Genomic DNA, 13,403 nt, shown 5'->3' with positions numbered 1-13,403 from the left:
TCATTTCATTCAGGAGCCCTGTAATTTTAGGCTAAAGAAATTGCTGAGATCCCCTTGGGATACAAACAGAAAGAGGGCAATGCATTTGCCACAGAATGACTGGGCCTAACAGAAATCCTGTCTTATATTTGGGCAAACAATTTTGACATTATTTATTCTGTCTTCTTTCTTCAACATCTGCTGTCACCTTTTATTGCCCTTGCTATGTTTCTGGATTCTACTCCATAATTCACACTTCTTTCAGATCATATGCTGGTACATATTTAACAAGCAGTATGGGCCAGGGGGAGGGAGAGGGACCTGATTTGCAATGTTTGCTGATTCCAAGGAAAAACATTTGTCCAAACATTTCAAGGACAAGAGCAAAAGAGTAGAAAAGGGTGGATCAAAATTGTATGAAGAGGCAATCATAAAACTCACAGAAAGAAGTGCAAATAACAACTACAGCTGTGGGTTTTTAGAACGGAAGGTGGGATGGAGTGACTCCGAAAGGAATTCATGGTGGGCAGGCATGCTGTGGCCAGAATAAGAAAGGAAGAGATCCATAGCTGGACACTGTCTCTCTACTCCTGTGGTCTAAGTGTGTGACCTTCTGTTAGTGGCCTCCTGACCCAGTTAGTTCTTATGCAGGCAAAGTCACTGTTGAAGAGCAATGAGGAACATTCATGATGATCAGATGAAAAGAGTCATGTGAGCAATTTGCATATTTTTATTTATAACAAATATTATTAATAATAATAATAACAATACAAAATTCTTTGCATTGCTCATTGGGAAGGACAAATGTCCTAAACATAGTCTTCTAACATTTCCTCTTCATGAAAGCTTCAAGATGTTCCTTTATCATGAGAAAAGAAAAAATTAAAACTTTACTGAGACTAAATATCACCAAACCAGCAGGAGAAGTCCAAGTAGCAATTTAGAAGGAAGTACCTTAAGGAAGCTTGCAAACGTGAAGCAGCTAATGAATTTTTTTCCCCTCTGGGCAAACAGTTTATAATAGAACAGAAAAAACTGTCTAAATGTTATGTGGAAATGACTATAAATAACTTGGGACTTCTCAGACTCTGTGACTTCAGCAGTCCATGCACTACCATGTGCAATGTGTTCCCATGTGACACCCACAAGGTAATCAGGTGTGGACAGGTAAATTCTGGCAGTTCAGTGGCTTGTGTGTACAGGATTTAAGGATTTTATTTTATATATATATATATATATATATATATATATATATATATATATATACACACACACATATATAATAAAATATATGTACAAATTTATATATATATATAATTTTATTTTATATGTAATATAAATATAAATTATATATATATATATATGTATGTGTATATATATATATACACAAAAATAATAAAATGCATGTTCATCTAGCTGAGATGGCATATTCTCAAGTCCATCATGTATAGCAGGTAAAAAGCAAAAGTTTCTCCAGAAATTATCATTTCTTCAGAAAATATCATAGAGAGAGAGAGAAAAACACACATTTGTGAAGATTTTTGTCAAGATCTTCCATCTAAATACCCTAGAAGAATTTTTTCATTAACCATATTATTAGGGAACACTCTAGCACACTGATTACCCACCCTGACTGCACATTTTAACTCACTAGCAGAGCTTTGCCGAAAAAGGACAGGACCCAGGCTCTTTCCTTGGGATTTCTGATTATATTGGGCAAACTCAAGAAGTCTGCAGTGGAGAATCACCAGAGACAGTTTTTAGAAGTTCAAAGGGTTGAAACTTGTAAAGAGGAAAGTATCACAGAGTAAGATCCTTTGGAAAAATTACAGGACTCATTTTCAACTTTTTCAGCATTGATGTGATTTAAAATTCAGGGTTAGTCTACACTAGCAGAAGGAAAAAAATTTTTCTTTTGTGACCACATGAGGGACCCCCATGCCACAATTCTCTGCTGACCACCTTGGAGTGAAATAATTCCCCATCCTAAATGCTGTGCATTCTCTACCTTCAAAACCCCAGTCCAGACAAGAGGTGTCAAATTGGTTTCATTTTTCATGTCAACTCTAATAGATGGATAGCAGTTACTTCAGTGCTGTGTTGCAAAACAGTCAGAGCCTGCATCTGACCACGGCAGTAAGAGCTCCCTAATCAATTAGTGATGTCTACCATGGGTACTAAGAATGACAAATGGCAGCACGTGAGACAGGTTTTGCCATCTTTGAATAACTCAATAAAAACAGAACTCTGTCTTCAGATGACCCTTATTCAACTTTACACTAATATTACAGGGAGGGCCCTGTCCTATTAGAATATTAGGATGAGTGAGGTTTGTTTATATAACTAACCAGTATCTTAAAAAATCATTCAAACCTGGTCATAGAAGTAAGTACTTATTAACTACTGATAGTTGCTTTTTAAAGGTTTTTCTCTGTCTTTCACAGCACGAGAGCAGAACACTGATTGTAAGAAGCTTATAGTCTCACTAAACAAAGTATATATGCAAGCAATTATTAGTGGGTAGAATATTACTCATTGTGACAGAATTATGTACTGATATAATAAAGATGATGAAGAGAGTCAATTGTTAATTAGGTGGTCTGAGGAACAAATGCTAATTCTTCAGTAGACCAGCTGCTTCTTTGGCTAAAAGGAAATTGAAGTCAAACAGGAACATACTCCAAACAGAGCTGGGTTCTTTCACAAACTATCCAAGCCCAACAGCATGATAGGAAACATACCAATATCCCACTTTCTTAGAGTTTTATAAAGAACAGAGTTCAGGCACCCCCCACAGTCTGGCTCTAGATATCAACTCTGTCACTTAATTGATTCATAACCATCAGAGGATCTCTGGGGTTTAGAAACCCTTGCTTCCACCTGCAAGGAGGAATTCCCCAATGCTCCCCTGCAGAATGATTTTAAGACATAAGAAGGTATGTCAACAATCTTAGGCTTAATAAGTTCTCATTAAATGGCACGATAATACATTTATTTCCCCATTGATAAAATGACATTCTTTTTAGGATGCAAACTTGAGAAGGAAAGAAAATCTCTTCATTATAATGTCCATCACATTGTAATGGGGATCTTAATTTTAGAAATATAACCTGTAAATAAGAAATGCATGTTCATCTAGCCGAGGTGGCATATTCTCAAGTGCATCATGGATAGCAGGTAAAAAGCAAAGGTTTTTCCAGAAATTATCTTGTGGCAGACACTGCCCCTTAACACTTTCTCCCCACGGGTGTCCTCTAGTTTGGTCCTTGTAGCATCCACGTTTTACAGCCAGGACAACTGGGGGACTAATATGATTGCCAATAGGTTTAAGATCTCATTCCTAGTAGGTAGCAGAGTGTGAATTTTACCTGGACAACCTAGCTCCAAAGGTCACACCCCCACTACCACACATGGCCCTCCCAGGCTGCCTGCTAAAAGGTGGCCAGACCCCTGAGGGCTAGACAGGAACAACATTTGGGAGGAAAGTCCATTCAAAATTGAGAGGGGTTGTCCTGCAAGGGGGTTGGCTTCAAGGACATAGAGTCCTGCTGGCCAGTGAAGTTGGAAGCCTGAAATCAGGAGAAAAAAGAAGAGCAAAGCAAATGAGAAAACGTGGTTCCAGGATATCACTGAATGTCCATCAACCCTCTATGGGTCTGCAGTTCTGTTGAGGAAGACACAGATGTGCTGCTCTGAGATTTTTCTACATGGAAGCAGGCTTTGAATCTTACTGTTTTTTCTCCAGGATTGGATGCCTCAAGACCAAAAGAACAGTGGAAGTATATGCTATGGATGGAACTGTGTCCCCTTTCAAGTTTTATGTTTCAGTCCTAACCACAAGAATGTCAGAATGAGTTCTAATTTGAAGATAATGTCTTTACAGAGGTAATCAAGTTACAATATGATCATTAGGGTGGGCTAGGATCCAGTATAACTGGTGTCCTTCTAAAGAGGGGAAATTTGGACACAAACATACCTAGGCAAAGAGATCACCATGTCTTCTTCAAAGCCAAGGAGAGAGACCAGAAGTAGATTCTCCCTCCAAAACCTCAAAAGGAACCAACACCTTAATTTCAGGCAAATGATAATCAGAATTTTCAGAAAATAAATTTATGTCGTTTAAGCTGCCCAGTTTATGGTATTTTGTTACTTATAGCAAACTAAGTATATTCTGTTTATTCTATTTGGAGGAAGGATGTTTCTTCCTAATAATACATATTCCATGAATGACATTTTGTTTAAAAACAATCACATCTCAAAAACATGTATTAGTGTATTCTTGTAGTTTCCACGTAGGAACTTACAAAGCACACTACTCTTTCTGCCCTTTCTCAGTCATGTACATAGTCCTACGTCAAAAACTAGAGGTAAGATTACAGATGAAAATATTCAAAAAGGAACACTATATGAATTCATGAATTCTTCATTTATTGAACAGACTGTTCTCTGAACTGTATTAATGTGGAGACTAAAGATTAATAGCCTTCAAGATGGAAGATGGATATGGAAGACAGACATGTAAATGAGGTTCAACATATTTAGGGTAAGAAAATTGTCTAATTACTTGACAAGGTTATGAGAGCCCTTGCAAATTACAACTAATCCAAGTGGAAGCAGGCAGGAGAATTTTGGAGAGCTTTCCAGAAAATCTGGTAGCTAATACCCTTCAATCCCTGCTTTTTTCCTATTAACCAACTGGTGGCTCTTACACCTCAGAATGCATTAGCCTTGCCTGAAGGGCTTCTTAAAACACAGACTCCTGGGCCCCAGCTCAGTAGTGTTGATTTAACACCTCTGGAGGGGGGCCAAGAATCCAAATTCTAACAAACTCAAGTGATTCTGATGCCTCAGGGCCAGTGCCTACACTCCAGTATGCACCCAATAAATTGTGATCGTCCACCTAAAAGCAAGTATCTGGCCTTACTAGGGCTCAGTGATGCAGTCTGAGTAAAACATAGATGCACCTTCATGAAAATAATGACTATCAAATCAATCGACCCCTTTATAATGCAATTGCATTTTTAAATCTCCATTTCTTCATGTGAAAATAAAATAGTGCCTAGGGAGAGTTTCTCCTATACCATAGTTTATGATAGTGGAAGAAAGATTTTCCTAAAATACTGACTTTCCATGTTTATTCTCTTTCCTTCTATTTTAACATTTGAATAGTGGGTTCTGCTGAAATGGGGTCTCCTCTGTCTGCAAAGGTAAAATCTTGTTCATGTGCAAGTTGGGATTGACAAAACTTGCTAACATCAAAAAACTGGAACTGCCCCCACCTCATTCCTCTTTCTTGGAGGATCATATTGGGAGTTAGTGGTTCAGGTCTGCATCTTTGACGTTTGCAAAGGAGCAAAGAATGATATGACATACATTGCTGAAGGCTGTCAGTGTTGGCTAATCATGTGTTCACTCTCTCTGATGTGTGTTGAAAGGACATTAGAAACAGCTGGGCACAGCAGTAAACTGTGTGTCACAGGGAGATACCAAGCCAAAGATGAAACAAAAGCAATGGTCTCACAGGGAGGATTCTGGGTTTATCTAAGGTTGTGAACTGGGTTGGCAAATATTTGTATTTGTGCTGATTGTATCTTGAATGGTCTTGGGGCCAGATATGCAAGAATGCACACACCAAAAGGAAACTCAATAACAACTAAACAAAAGTTTCACTTCTCCTGATATCAGAAACCAAGCACTTGGCTGCAGGATAACAAAACAAAACAAAACTGATTCCTGTGAAATGCTTCCCTTTAGGCACTCTTTGTCAAGTCCCTCTAAGATGCTACTTTCTTTTCATGTGGGACTGCCTATTGTCTGTTTTAAAGAAACAGCCTTATTTTTAAGATAATGGCAAATTGGACACTGTACAAGCAGGAGCACAAAATCGAGGTGACTGGTCATTTCTCTGGTGACCAGATGATTGGTTCAGGAATCCATAAGTAGGTATTGACAGCCCCTTGTAGGTAGTTAAGATGATCAGTGTTGTGGGAATAAAGAAAAACAAGAGCTTTCTCCAGCTTCCTTGTTCCCAATACACTTGAGAGATGTTTTATACTTAAAAGAACAAGCCTCGTTGGCTGCATGGCCAGTTTGAATTAACATGGGGATCGATTTTTTGGTAAATGAAATTTGTATTGAACATTCAAGAAAACAGATGTACTTAAATGTGCATTCACAAGGATGCACTTGAATTAGTACTCTTAATATTTTCACTCCAGTGCTGAGGTTGTTCCTTATTGTTCCATTTTAGAATCCATGCTTAATATATTTATGGAGCACTTTCTAGGTGCTAGATGTATAGGCACTCCATAGGTGAATGCCTGGGTCCTTGATTTTAAGAGGTGAACAGATCCCTTTCCCAACTTCATGATATAATTTTCATTGCTATAATCTATAAACTTTTGCCAGGCATAGAATTCACTTTTAGGTTTACAACCTCTCCAGTGTACTGTGCAATTTGTTTTAGACTTTTTTTTTTTTTGGTCATTATAAACAAAAGATCTGACAAAAAGAGTTAGATGAGGAAAGGTTTATTTTGGCTCATGGTTTCAGAGGTCTCAGTCTATAAATAGCTGATTCCATGGCTCTGGGACCAAGTGAGGTAGAATTTGGCAGAAGGGCATGATGGAGGAAAACAGCTCAGGACATGGCAAACGGGAAGTCGAGAGAACTTCCTGACCAGGGACAAAATATAAATCTCAAAGCATGCTCCCAGTGACCCACCTCCTCCAGCCACATCCTTCCATCTACAATTACTGCTCAGTTTATCCACTAGTGGATTAATGCACTGATTATTAGGTCAAAGCTCTCACAACCCAATCATTTCCCCTCCTGCTTTCACAATATTGCCTCACACATGAGCTTTTGGGGAATACCACGGATCCAAACCATCATACACTTTCATTTGTACAAGCCCCAATGTCCTTCCCATTCATAAATATAGAAAAGTTACTCATCCCAAGACTCTTGAGCATTCATCCTCAGTGGATAAAAATTGGATTTGGGAGGGAATAAAAAGACTGGAGGAAAAAAGTAGGGGTGAGGAAGAATAAGAGCATATATAACTCTTAGAAAGAAAGAAGGAGGAGGATCAGAAATAAAAGCCAAAAAAAAAGAGGGAAGAGGAGGATTAAGTGGAGTAGAAATAAATGGAGGGAGAAGAACAGGGGTCAGGGAAGGGAAGAGGGGAAACATGAGGAGAGGGATAAATGATCTCAGGAAGACCCAGCCCCATGGTCAGAATCTCTCCCCACATTTTTCCATGGCCACATGTATTTTCATGAAGCCTCACATGCATAGCACATAAAAGGAAAATCTAGAGTTGGAAAGATCAGAACCACATGACTAGCCACGCCAGTTTCCACTGCTTCACTTCACACCAAATCCCAGATGTGTTTTTAGTCCTGCAAGTCCCAGCACAGAGGTGTCATTCCTTCAGCTAAGCATCATGCCTCCTACTGAAGATCAATGCCCTGTGAAGGGCTCCATATCTTCTCTTGGCCCTTGATGGGCCAACCCATCCTCTTTCTCATCTATAAGCCCATATCTCTTTCTTACAGAATTTCTGCTAGGCCATAAGATGTTTGAAGCCAGGGGAAATATTCTTTATGTCTTTGATACCCTAAATTTATAATGGTGCTGGTGCATAGTATGTGTTTAAGAAATACTAACTGAAAGACTGCATGTATTAATATCATAGATGGCTGAAATAATTTTATGAAGATTTTAAATTGTTTTTATTGATCTCTTAGACCTCATCTTTCTAACAAATAAATATTCTAGGAATAAAAATAAATGTGGGAAATCTGGGTGACCAAGATAAGCCCTGTCCATGTATCCATTATCTGGGTTAATATTTACAAACCATTGATGGTTTTTCATCTTCTTAAATTGAGTAATGACTTTTTCATATAAAAACTTAACATATAGAATATTTTAACTTTAATGTTTCTGTATCTTTTCTTAAACCCCTTAACACCTGCCTATCTGAAAATCCAGAATACTATCTTTTTTTAGAAAATATTTTATGCCTTTCTTTAAAATGTGACATATTCCACATACTCATTTTCACCAAGCTAGAAATCTTTGGGCACTGTTGCTCATAGTGACTGTAATAGAAAAAAAAATTGAAAGGGTCTGATGTTTTGAATTCAGGTAACAGGTTGGTCAGAATTGTGCATTTTTTAAGGTCATACCATTTCCGAATTCTTAATTTAATTGAAGCTTTACCTAAAATGAAAGCTGTTAGTAGAGAGGAGATAATTACCACAGCCTTCTGTATGATTCATGATGACCTTTCAATTCATTTTTTGTTAGTACCATAATACCTGAGGCAGACTATTTTAAAAATAAAAGAGATTTGGTTTGGCTTATGGTGTTGGATGATGGAAGTCCAAACATGGTGCAAACTCTGGTGAGTGTTTCCTTGGCTGCATCTCTTTATGGAAAGACTGGGTGTCTTAGTGTCTCTCTCTCTCTCTCTCTCTCTCTCTCTCTCTCTCTCTCTCTCCCTTTCTCTCTCTCTCCCTCCCTCCCTCCCTCCCTCCCTTCTCTCCCTCCTTCCTTATAAATCCACCAGGATTCAATCATGGATATTCACCCCAATTAACTAATCATCCAATCTAACCATTTCTAAACATCACAGTCAGATTGTTTCCATGCTCTGATACTATTAATATAAGACTTTGTGGATTAAGCTCCTGCATGAGTTTACAGGGACAAAACATGAGACATAGTCAAATTATAGCAGCTGAACATCAGGGCTTCTGAGACTCTTCTAAAACTTTTCTGTGCAGCTATGTGCACATGCATATACATCCAGGCACATTTCTCTGGAGACAAGTTCATTCTCTTGTATTTTGAAAAACAAAACAAAAACAAAAAAATAACCAGAACAAAATAAAACATAACAAAACAAAGAATATGACTATAGGAGGGTAAATCTCATTATGAAGTGTACCTGTGGTCAGAAAGTTGATATGCAGGCACAATATAATCCAAATGCCTTCTTGACTATTTGTTACTTTGTCTCCTATACTTGGAATAGTGAGCAGTGAAGAGAAAGTGAGTCTTGGGTTAGGAAAATAGATACCCATTCTATCCCTACTGCTCATCAGCTGCAGAACTGTGAAGTTCTTTAATATCCCTGAATCTCAGTGCTTCTTTCATTCAAATTCTAGCTGCCTATTCTGGAAGCAGCTTTGCTATGAGGATTACAGGCAAGAAATGGAAAAAATGATCCTAAAGTGTCTGGTGTGAGGGACTCCTCCTACTCCTAATATTATCTCTTTCACTGCCCCTTAGGGTCACGTCAAGCCATCCCCATCCATTCAGTGTTTTCTCACTTTACAAAAGTTTTGTACACTGAAGCAACTTGTCTTCTGAAGAGATGCATTTTTCTCTTTCCACTATTACTTGTAGAGTAGCTGAGCACTGGACTTTTGGATGAGCCCTGTAGATTCCAGTCAGCTCATGGTACCCATGTGCAAACCATTGCACAAGCAGCATTATCCCACTCAGGGTTTGTCCAACTGGCAGAATCTTATTCTTTACTAATCCCTACATTTTCAAGGATCTTTAAAATTTGTCCAGCTTATATAGTTATGTACATGAAGAACACTAACATTAGCTCATATTATTATTTTATGACCTTTTCAGTGCTTGTTCTGCACCCCCTGCACATTCCATGAGAAAATATCAAGACCAAGAAGCTTGGTGACTGGTGTGTTCACCTTTCCAGTTTATGGGCCTGGGAAAATGCTACAGGAGTTGTTACTCTACAGTGGAATTCTGGGGATTAAAATGCATACCTGTTGAAGGAATCATTAAAAACAGAAGAAGCTGTTTCATTAAGAGAACTAAGAGAATAGATAGAAGCTGAAATCATTTTCAAACTCATAAAGCAAACATCAGGAAGAGAGAACATTTGGTTGACAATAAGGTAGAAATAAAATAAATGGAAAATAATAAATAAATAGGTGAAATAAATAATTGCCATGAGTAGTGAACTGAATGTACATTTGTACTATAAGATCTGGGGAATATGCACAGGTCAGTGTCATTTAAAGACATACTCTCAGGCAAGCTAACCTAGAAGCATGGAAAGCCCTCTTCAAATGGATGTGGATATAATTGTTTCCATTTTAAATCCAGTTGTTAAGGAGCTTCTTATCTCTAGATAGTGATGTGTTAATGTATAGTGAGTTGGTGGAAGAAAACCAGCAAAAGTCTAGGTTCATAGGTACTGAGGATTTTCCCAAGAAAGAAGTCATAATTACAAAATGAGCATGCAAAAGACTTTTCATGTATTCCCAATGTCCTTATTCCTTCAAATTAAGTTATTAGGTCTTTATTATTCAAATTAGGTTCACCACCAGTATTGTCAATTGTTAGCACAGCATGAATGAATGGTGCTTACCATAGGATCAATGGTAATTTTAGGATGGTGGCTCATGAAGTATCTCCTAGAAGAATGACACAGAAGGGTGTGTAAAAGCATAGATGACTCTCTGCTGAGCAGGCCATAACAAAAATTGGTCTATTTTGAATCAGTGCATTAACTTGAACTTACATTCATCATGAAACTGGATGTGCTTCATCAAAAATCAGCCTCTAGTTAGGGAGAGATTTCCTTGTGTTTTTGTCAATTTTGTACTGTTCAGTGTGGTAGCTAATAGCTATATGTGACCATTGAGTACTTGAAAATGGACATTGTAACTAGAAAAAAATTTTTATTTCATTTAATTAATTTAAATTGAACTTAGTCACTTTTGGACAGTGCCTGCCATGGTGGACAATATTATTTGAGAACAGAGTGGGTTAAGAACATAAGCTCTATAGTATACTGTTTTTAATTCCTTTTCGATCAAGGAGAGGGATAGCTGGGTCAAATGGTGATTCCATTTCCAGTTTCCCAAAGAATCTCCATACTGATTCCAGATTGGTCGCACCAATTTGTAGTCCAACCAGCAATGTAAGAGTGCACCCTTTTCCCCACATCCTCGCCAACACTTATTGTTTTTTTTTTATTCTTAATAGCTGCCATTCTGACTGGATTGAGATGAACCCAGAGTAGTTGATTTTCATTTCTCTAATTGCTAGAGATGTTGAACATTTTTTCATATATTTGTTGGTCTGAGAAGTGTCTGTTAAGTTCCTTTGTCCATTTATTGATTGGGATATTTGTTTTATTGGTGTTAAGATTTTTTAGTTCTTGGGACACAACCACATTAATGTTTATAGCAGCAGAAAAATTCACAATAGTTAAACTGTGGAACCAACATAGATGTCCTTCAGTTGATGAATGGATAATAAAAATGTGATTATATATATATATATATATATATATATATATATATATATACACACACACACACACACACACAGTGGAACATAATTCAGCATTAAAAGAGAATAAAATCATGGCATTTGCAGATAAATGGATGGAGTTTGGAAATATAATGCTAAGTGAAGTTACCTAATATCAAAAATCCAAATGCCAAATGGTTTCTATGATATAAGGATGATGAGTCATAATGGAGTTGGGGGTGTGGAGCATGGGTGGATTACATGAACTGTAGATAGAGCAAAGGGGAGGGAGAGGAAGGGAGGGGGCATGGGGGTAGGAAAGATGATGGAATGAGATGGAAATCATTACCCTAAGTACATATGTGAAGACACAATGGGTGACTCTACTTTACTTACAATCAGAGATATGAAAATTTGTGCTCTATAGGTGTAATATTAATTGTAATGAATTCTGCTGTCATATATAACAAATTAGAATTTTAAAAAAAGAAAAAAAAAGAAAATAAGCTCTGTATCTATGTATAAGAAAGAAAAGAAAGGAAGGAAGAAATGGAGGGAGGGAGAGAGAGGAAGGAAGGAAGGAAGGAAGAAAGGGAGAAAGGAAGGAAGGAAGCAAAGGATAAAAGAATGAAAGAAAAGAAAAAGAGATTACTCAGAAAAAAATTAGAAGCTTTGAATTGTGAAGTTTTATTCAAAAGACTGTAACTAGTCAATCTGCATAATCTGCATCATCTACTAGAATTGTCCTTTTTAATTTTCTTCTTCTGATTAAGATGGAATATTTTCATCTACATACAATTTCTTCATGGCTACTTCCAGTAAATTCCAATCAGTCATGGAAGTTATTTTCTGATTTTTTTTTTTTTTTTTTTTTTTGCAAAAGGACTGGGGTTTGAACCCAGGGGCACTTTAACACTGAGCTACATACCCAGCCCTTTTTTATTTTGAGACAGGGTCTCATTAAGTTGCTTGAGACCTCACTAAATTGCTGAGGCTGGCCTTGAACTAGTGATCCTCATGCCTCAGCCTCCTGAACCACTGGGATTATCGGTGTACAGCACTATCCAGTTTATTTTCTGATTTTTATCACCTTGATATTTGGCATTTAGCTTATATCTCTATTGATAATAAAATGCAGTGCTTCTGAGTCATCCCTGTTAATTATATCTGTATTTCTTTTTTTCATTTTTGAATACTGTTTCATTTTATGTTACTAGTTATTTATCTACTGTCCTATTGATAAACAGTGGGATTGTTTCCACTTCAAGTTTTATGAATATAATTGTTAATCATGTTCTTGCACAAAGGTTTTGCATATATATACTTTAATTTCTTTTGGGTACATATCTAATTGTGAAATTGCAGGGTCAAAGGGTGGGTGATTGTTTCTTAAGAATTTGCCAGATTTCAAAAGTGGTTGTACTATTATTCATTCCTACCAGAACCATGTTAAGGGTTCTGCCTGCTTCATATTCTCATCATATTTGATATTGTCAGCTGTTTTAATTTTAATCATGTTAGTGGTTTTAAATGGCATCTGATTGTAGTTTTACATAGCATTCCCTGAATACCAATCATATGGAGATGCAAACTTTAGTTAATTGGTTTCAAAACTTTTTTTTTCTTGGTGTTTCAAGCTATATTCCTTTCCCCCAGGACATGCTTTGGCTGTATTTCACAAATTTTGATATATGTGTTGTCATTGATATTTAATTAGAATATTTTCTAATATCCCTTGTGATCTTATTTAAACCAGGCCTCAATGTCAGTTAATTTGCAATATTTCTGTATATCTTATAAAGCAAATGTTTGATATAATTTACTTATGTTGGAAGAGCATGCTCCGTAAGGCCTCAAATACTTTTGTTGTTTTGAGACTTGTTTTATGGCTCAGCATATGGTCCACCTTGGTGAGCATTTCATGTGTACTTGAAAATAATACATACTCTTGAAGCTACTGATTGCAGTGTTTTGAATCATCATGTGGCCTAATGGGGTGGTGGTGGTGTTTGAACCTTTTATTATATTTGCTGTTTTTTGGACAATTGCTAAATCAGTTGCAGAGTGAGCAGTATTAAATTTTCAGCTGTGATACTTTTGTTTCATATACTTATGAA

Source organism: Ictidomys tridecemlineatus, chromosome 7, assembly GCF_052094955.1.
Source record: "Ictidomys tridecemlineatus isolate mIctTri1 chromosome 7, mIctTri1.hap1, whole genome shotgun sequence".
Classification (NCBI taxonomy): domain Eukaryota; kingdom Metazoa; phylum Chordata; class Mammalia; order Rodentia; family Sciuridae; genus Ictidomys; species Ictidomys tridecemlineatus.
The sequence above is the reverse complement of the archived record's forward strand: the minus strand, read 5'-3'. Positions refer to the sequence as shown.